We start from the raw sequence: 8,595 nt of genomic DNA on the forward strand, positions 1-8,595 counted from the left end.
CATATTTTTTTTTACGGTTAAATATTACATCGCAATTATATATTTAACATTTATATTAATTAGTTATTAAATAATCTTTTGTTATTCTCCAAATTTATCCTAAATATCATGTGTCATTTACGGGAGATTAATAAAGCGTTTACACTTCATTTTGAAAACAAAAATAAAAAATTAAAATAAAAAATACACTTCGTTTACTTATAATGCTCATACATTAATAAGAAAAAAATAATTATTCTATAAATCTTTATAGTTTTACTAATTTAAAATTATATCTTTTTATTTTAAAAATTTATAATTAAATTCTTATAAATTTTATAAGAATAGCTGTTATTTAAAAAAATACTAATCTAAACATATTTTATTTTAGAATATTTTATAGTTTATCTTACATCAAGCACCAAATTGAATTAAAAAAAAGACCTAATTTAAATTTTTTTTATTCAATATAAATATAGGTGTATAAATTCAAATATAATCCATAAAATTTACGGTAATTATTCGTATCTGATATAAAATTGAGGATATAATTGATCCACAAATAAATAAGATCGCATATTTTAAATATGTATTTGCAGTTTTGCAAAATATATATATAAATAAAAATATGTGTACCCTCTTTAGAATGTTGAGGTATTAAAGTTTGTATTATTACTTATTTGTTGTTGTTTGAATATTGGATAATTACAGTTGATTTTTTATTTGATATTTCTATTGTTATTCATATACATGTGGTTGTTTTATTTCTATTACTTAAGAAAATACCATTTATAGTATTTTGGAAGTAAAAAGATTAAAAGAATTTTTTGTTTTTATTTTTTTCAAATTCTTGAATTTTTTTAGTTTTTAATAAGCAGAATTTGATACCCGAATTGTTCCACAAAATTGTGGATGGAATAATATCCAAGTAAAAAATGTGAATATTCTATTTAATTCGATTCAATGTCTTTAATGTAAATCAGATTAAAATTTTTGTTATATCTAATTCAATTCGTATGGTACATTTTTAAATATAGAGATTCAATTATAAAATTTTAAATTATAAAATTTAATTATAAATTTAATAAAATTATAACCATTAACATAGTAATTAAGTGAAAAAAAAAAAGCTCACGCCCAAACAATCAAAATGCTCTATTAATATCTATATGTTTTTTTTACGTATTTTTTTAATGAAGTAATTAGCTATTAAAATAATAAATTTTATAATAATAGCTAAATTTTTTCATAGATTGTAATCAAACTTTTAACCAATACAAAAAATGAATTTCTAATATTTTTTAATATTTTTAGTCATATTTTTATTATATATATAAAATATTAAAATATATTTGATTATAAAATTTGATTATATTATTTCTATATGAATACTATACGTTCATATATGTATCGCCCTATATATAAATATATTTTTCAGTAATATTAGTGAGATAATAATTAAAATTATTTTATTTAACTTAAGATTTATAATTTTATATATAATATCAATAATTATATATTTATTATATTTGAAATTATTTATTTATTCAAATAGTAATTAAAAAATATAAGATAAGAAAATTTAATGTTAATAAATTAAAATAATTTTAGACTGTTTTAGACTAAATTTCTATCATATATATATATATATATATATATATATATATTGTTGAGTAAAAGCAAGTCAAAGACCTGAAAAAAAAAAAATAGAGACTTCATAGTTTATTTTGAGTGTTAAGGTTGCTTAAATAGCTACATAAATTCACAAGCCAAACATGTAAATTTAGTCAAGGCCACCGAAAGGTGAGTGTGACCCTTTAAAGAATTTATTTGTACAATGTGTTATGTGTTATATGAGCTATAAAATGAACATCACCCATAATATTCAGAATAACCACTTTTTAGATTTAGAATTCTAATACCATATCATGATACCACTCATCTTAAAAACTTACACTGATAATTATATCTCTAATACTCTCTAAATTTTCATTGTACGTATTGTATAGATATTTCATTGACTCCCGTACTTTCCCTTTCCAAATACATTTTAATGCTCACTTTTCTCCTTTTTATTATTTCTAATTTCCAACTTTCCGTTTCATAAGTGAAAACCGTTAGGGCCGAAACTGCACACGAGTCGGACTTAAAATAACTAACAAAATATATTTTTAATGTTAAAAAACTTTTAAATATTCTCTTAAATTATGAAACGTTGTAGGAAACAAAAACTTTTAAATATTCTCTTAAATTAAGAAACTAATAAAATATATTTTTAATGTTAAAAATTTTATAAAAAAATTTAAAAACTAATAGTGACATGATATTTTTTTTTAATTTTGTAGTATAAATTAATTTTTTCTCCTTCTAGAAATACTATACCTTCTTCCACTATCATTGTCTTCTTTTAAAAAAAGACAACATTTCTAATTGTGATGACAGTAATAATAGTTGTAGTTATTTAAAAGTGAAATTGATAAAAGAATAAAAAATAAATAATAATAAAATATATTTTTTGAAAAAAAATTGATATTGATAAGAAAATAAAAAAATTATTATTAAAAATGAGATTAAAACTTAACTCAATATTAAAAAATTATTATAATTATATGAGTAAGGCATATGATAGGGTGGAATAGCACTTTCTTTGATTTATATTGGAGAAGTTTGGTTTTGCCTCCCGGTGGATCATGTGGATTCGAGAATTAGTGACAACTGTTTTTTATTCTATTATTGTGGAAGGACAACCCTATGTTTCTTCAAACCAAATAGAGGTATTTGACAAGGAAATTCTCTATCTCCTTATCTTTTTCTTTTCTGTGCAGAATGTCTCTCCTTCTTGCTACACAAAGCAGAATAAAATAGACTAATTCAGGGTCTTCAGTTATATAGGCGATGTCCCAAGGTCAACCACCTCCTCTTTGCTAATGATTCCATCTTATTCTGTAAGGCTAATCTTGAAGCATGTTCAAACATCCTGTATTTATTGAATTCTTATGAAAGTATCAGTGGCCAGATGATAAATCTTAATAAATCTGTTGAATTCTTTAGCCACAACACTCCCTCCAATACTCGTACACTACTGGCTAACTCTATGAATATTAATCATATTGGAGTTCAGGATAAATACCTTGGTTTGCCTTCTACAGTCTCTAAATCGAAAAAGACTTCTCTTAGTATGATCAAAGAGAAGGTTCGGAAAAGAATCCAAGGGTGGAAGCGCAATCTTCTATCATCAGGTGGTAGACATGTATTGCTTAAGGCAGTGGGAGAAGCTATTCCTATTTATACATTGTCTTACTTCAAGTTGCCTGATGGTTTAATTTCAGAAATCCACTCACTACTTTCTCAGTTCTGGTGGGGACAAAAAGATTCAGAAATGCGGATGGCTTGGATTAGTTGGGACACTATGACTCGCCCACGAAGAGAATGAGGTCTTGGATTTAAAGATCTCAGAATCCAAAATCTGGCGCTTTTAGGCAAACAGTTTTGGCGACTCGTAACACAGCCTACTTCCCTATTATCCAAAACCCTAAGAGGTAAATACTTTAGCAATGGTAATGCTATAACGGCAGAAATTGGAGTCTTACCTTCTTGGGGATGGAGGAGCATACTGGAAGGTCGAAAGATTGTTGAAAAAGGTCTTAATTGGGTTGTGGGTACTGGAGAGAATATTTGAACTTTTGAAGATCCTTGGCTGCCTCTTCCGTATCTTTTAGGCTGCGTTTGACAGGACAGAACATGACACTGAAACGGAGACAATAGGACGGAGACACTAAATTTTATTTTTGTGTATTGTATTTAGATACGATGGACAAGACACTAATATAATGTCTAGTATGATGTTTGGATACACATGGACAAGATTAAAATATTATATGAAATGACTAAAATATCCCTGTGATTCCAAATTTTCTACATCAATACAAATTAATTTAATAAAAAATGAGAGTACGTAGGAGTACAGACAGAACTTGAAAAAAATATTTGAAGAGGCAAAAAATTTTAATAAAAAAATATATTAGTATTTATATTAAAATAAAATTTATAAATATAATTATTTTATTTTAAAATTTATTATTAATATGCAGGAATACATAGGGTTAAGATTAACAAAAAAAATAAATTTGAGTTTGATTAATAAAAAATTTTGTTTAAATTAATAAGCCAAATTAATTTTAAATAAAAAATTAATTTAAAAAAAATTCATTTTTACATAAAAAAATAATTAGTTTTTGCATATAAAAATCTATTTTTATTAAAAAAAAACTAATTTTTTTATCCAAAAACTAATTTTTCTTTATAAAAAACTGATTTTTCTTTAAATTATATAAAATCAATTACAATTTATAAATTAACTTTTAACATTTTAAAAGATTAATTTTATTTTTGATAATATTTATCTTTCAAATGTTTCAAGATTAATTATTTTTGTTATTATTTTTATTACAAATCAAATAATATAATATAAGGTTAAAATGGTATTGAAGTAAAACGATAAAAAGAAAAGAATTATCTACCCCCAATAAAAAAATTCTACAGAAAGGAGAGAGTACCTGGAAAAGAAAGAGATAGAGAAAGAACAGGAAGAAAAAAATATCTCTGAACAACGCAATAGGAAAAATAAGAAAGGGTAATAGTGGAAAAAAAAGAAAACAAAATTTATAAAATTGTCCGTGTCCACTCTTCCAAATCCCGTGTCCATCATTGTTCTTCGTGAAAGAGTGGACACAAAAGTATAAAAAACTGTCTCGGAGACAATATGTCTACTGTCCATGTCTCTACTTCAAAACACTTTTTAAACAAGTGTTGTCCATGTCTTCGTGTTCTGCCCCCGAAAACAAACGCTACCTTAATGATTTCTGATATGTCAAATAGACAGGCTATTTCTGAGTTGTTCTAAGAGTTAAAGATCTGATTACTGAATATAGGAATTGGAATCAGAATCTCATTCAAGAATTATTTTTTCAAGACGTTGCAAACATGATTTTGTCAGTTAAAATTCAGGAGAGTAGGGACAAATTGCAATGGAATTTGAACAAATCCAAGCAATATGATACAGCTTCAGGTTACAGAATTGGCTATTTATTTTACCATCCGCCTTTGGAGCTTTGCCCTAATTATATGCAGCAGAAAAAGCCGTAGATTGATCTATGGAAGTTGAACTTGCCTCACAAAATTAAGCTATTTATTTGGAAAGCTCTCCATGGTCGGCTTCTGGTGCTTGCTCAGATTCATCACCGCATCCCATCTATATCATCAATATGCCCCTGCTATCATGAAGCAACAGAAACAGTTATTCATTGTTTGATCGATTGCTCTAGAATTAAAGATGTATGGTCTCAGAGTTATCTTCGTGATTGTCTTCCCCCTCAGAGTCCTAATGACCTTTGGACATGGTGGACTGCATCAACAGAGATGCTTAACCCGTTGAAGAATGCTGACCGTAATCCTCAATTTCTTGCCATCATTTTCTGGAACTGCTGGAAAGTTCGCAACCAATTGATTTTTGAAGGTTCTACTTCAATGCCGTCTGTCATTCTAGCAAGCTCTGTCAAGTTGTTTCATGAAATCCAAAAAACTCCTAGTTTAGGTCGTCTTCTCCATGAGGCAAACTCTTAATGTCATTCAATTTGATTTATCATTCTTTCTTCGAGTAAAGACCCAATCCGATCCTTGTCCATTTTCACGAATGACAAAGCGATCCCTATAAAAAAAGGGACATTTCGGTCCTTAACCTTTTTATTTTGAGACAATACGATCCATCTGTTAAAAAAATTATTAAATAATAATAAAAATTAATTTTGTGAAGGTTTTATTTGTATTTTGTGGGGGTTTAAAACTCCCACAAAAATCTTTTCAACAATATAACCAATTACAACCACTACTACCACCACCTTTTCCATCCTCATTATTATCACTCCTACCTCTATTATTTTTATTGTATAACCATACTTTATCATCATCATTATCACTCCTACCTCTACTGTCATCATCACCAATAATAATATCATCAACATTAAAGTTCTCTTCTTTCATTTCTTATTCGATGTTATTTTTTTTCTTTAAAGGTATTACAATTACTTTTTTTTGCGACATCATTTTTATCAATGGTTTTTTTTCATTTAACCATCATTGGTGAAGGAATTTTTCAAAAACAAATTTATTAATAGTTTGTGGAGGTTTAAAACCCCCACAAAACTAATTTTTGTTATTATTTAATAAATTTTTTAACAGATGGATCGTATTGTCCTAAAATAAAAAGATAGAGAGTCGAAATGTCCTTTTTTTTTGACAGAAATCGCTTTGTCCTTCCTGAAAATGGACAAAGACCGGATTAAGTGTTTACTCTTCTTTCTTCTTTAAGAATTTTCTTCGTTTTTGGATCACCCACCTTTTATTATAATATCTTGCTTTTGGACATCTTTATATTTCATTTTTCAATAATGAATAAAATATAACCTACTATTTAAAAAAACAAAAAAAAAGTATTACATTATTTTACGCTAATTTTTTTCCTTATAGCTCGAACTTTCCTCTCTTCAATAAGTACCCTTTATGTGTATAGCTCAGGAGAATAACCACCAAATAGAGATTGTTGGTTTATTTCTTTCATGGTGGTTGGGGTTTTAACTTTTAACTTTTTCAGAGTCAATTTAAAAAAAAATAATAACTAATAATCAATTAATATCAATTTTAAATTTGTAGTAATTAAATTTTGAGTTTAGCTATTAAAATAATTATTAATAAAAAATTTAAATATTTTATTTTAGAGAAAATTCTACTCTCCTTTTTAAAAGATGCTAAAATAACACTTTCTTCCCTTCCATTTATAAAATGTGCATTCCTATGATGTTTCAAATTTTTAAAAATTAAATAACTAATTATTTACAAGTTATTATTTATTAAAAACTATTTTAGTAAATAAAATTTAAATTGATTTTTATAAATATTATTATTATTATTATTATTATTATTATTATTATTATTATTATTATTATTATTATTATTATTATTTGGCTTGCGCTATTAAAAAAACAAAGTTCAAAGAAAAGCCAAATATACCTTGCATATATATATATATATATATATATATATATATATATATATATATATATATATATATATATATATATAAAGTATGACACCTAGGTAACTATATTCCTAATCCTTTTCTATTTGATTTAATTGGCCTTGTTCCATTTGGTTTAATGGGCCGAAGCCATAAGGAAATCAAAGGAAGAAAAATAAAGAGTAATTTATATGTATACACATGTAAATATATAATCATGGATCATTTTTAATTATAACACCTAATCACTTCCATTACATTAATCATCAACTTTACCTTATCTTTCGTTTCATTCACCGAGCCTTTGAAAAAAAAGAGAGACCGAAGCTTTTCTTGAGGAAATCGTGGTCTTCACCAAGACTTTCGACTTCGATTTCTTGAGATTTGTAACTCCAATAAAAAATTTAATCCGATAAAAATGTTCGTATCCTCCTTCTCTACATATTGGCGCTAATTTTATTTGGTAGAAGCTAACGGTGACGTAGCTCTTCTTCCCTTTAAATTCAGTCAATTGGAGTTCTAAGAGGTACAGACGATTTTTGACGTTTTTTTTCTTCAGCAACTCAGTCAGAAAGTTTTTCCAAAATTTTTGTTGTAATTTTTGCACAGAGGTAGAGTTTGGTAACTTTATAATAATTAAATGTGAATTTGATAAGTGAATGTTTGTTTCATTGATTATTGATTGAATTTAATTGAATTTATGTCGAATTTTGTGATATATTGATATTTGTGATTAGTTTGGGGTTTGGTCAGTTTAAGTACAGCCAAGAACATAATTATTTTGATGAATTCGGGGTTGGAATGTTGTTGATAATCAAGTGGAATTGGGAGATTTGACGATGACATTGAGATTTAATAAGAAATGAATTGATGACATGCTTTGAGATATGGAAATGATTCGATTTGGGAAGCGGTTGGATTTTAATTGGTTTAATTTTATAATTTCTTTTATATTAGAAATGGTTTTGATTTATTGGAAACGATTTAAAAGAATCTGAGAATTGGTTTGGATGGGACCCAAGAAGGGTGGTAAAGCCCGAGTTTTAGGGAAGATGCTGTCGAAATTTTGTTATAAAATTTAAGACTTTGTTTGAAATATTATTTTGAAAAAGATTAGATTTGAGAGGTTCTATTATTTGATTTTTTATTTATTAAGAAAATAGTTATGTTTTGAGTTTAATTTATTTTAGAAAAGTATATGTTTTGAGTTCGATTTATTTAGTAAAGAATTATTTTACGATTTTAAATTATTTAAGAGAAGTATTATGTTTTAAAGTTGATTTAAATATGAAAAGGGCTTTGTTTTGAATTTGACTTAAAAAATTTTATTCGGAGGAGTTTAGTAAACTTTAAAAGTAATTGAATTTTGACTGAATAATTTTGTTTTGCGATGTTTTAGAAAAAGTTAAAGAATTAATTTTAAGGATGGAACTGGGATTGGTGTTGCCTTTGACATTGGTTTGTGTTGAAGGTGCACAAGGGGAGTGTGAGAACAGAGTAGTAGTGGAAACAGAGAGAAGAAATGAGGGTTCTTGTTTTCTCAA

This window comes from Arachis hypogaea, chromosome 4 (assembly GCF_003086295.3).
Source record: "Arachis hypogaea cultivar Tifrunner chromosome 4, arahy.Tifrunner.gnm2.J5K5, whole genome shotgun sequence".
NCBI lineage: Eukaryota > Viridiplantae > Streptophyta > Magnoliopsida > Fabales > Fabaceae > Arachis > Arachis hypogaea.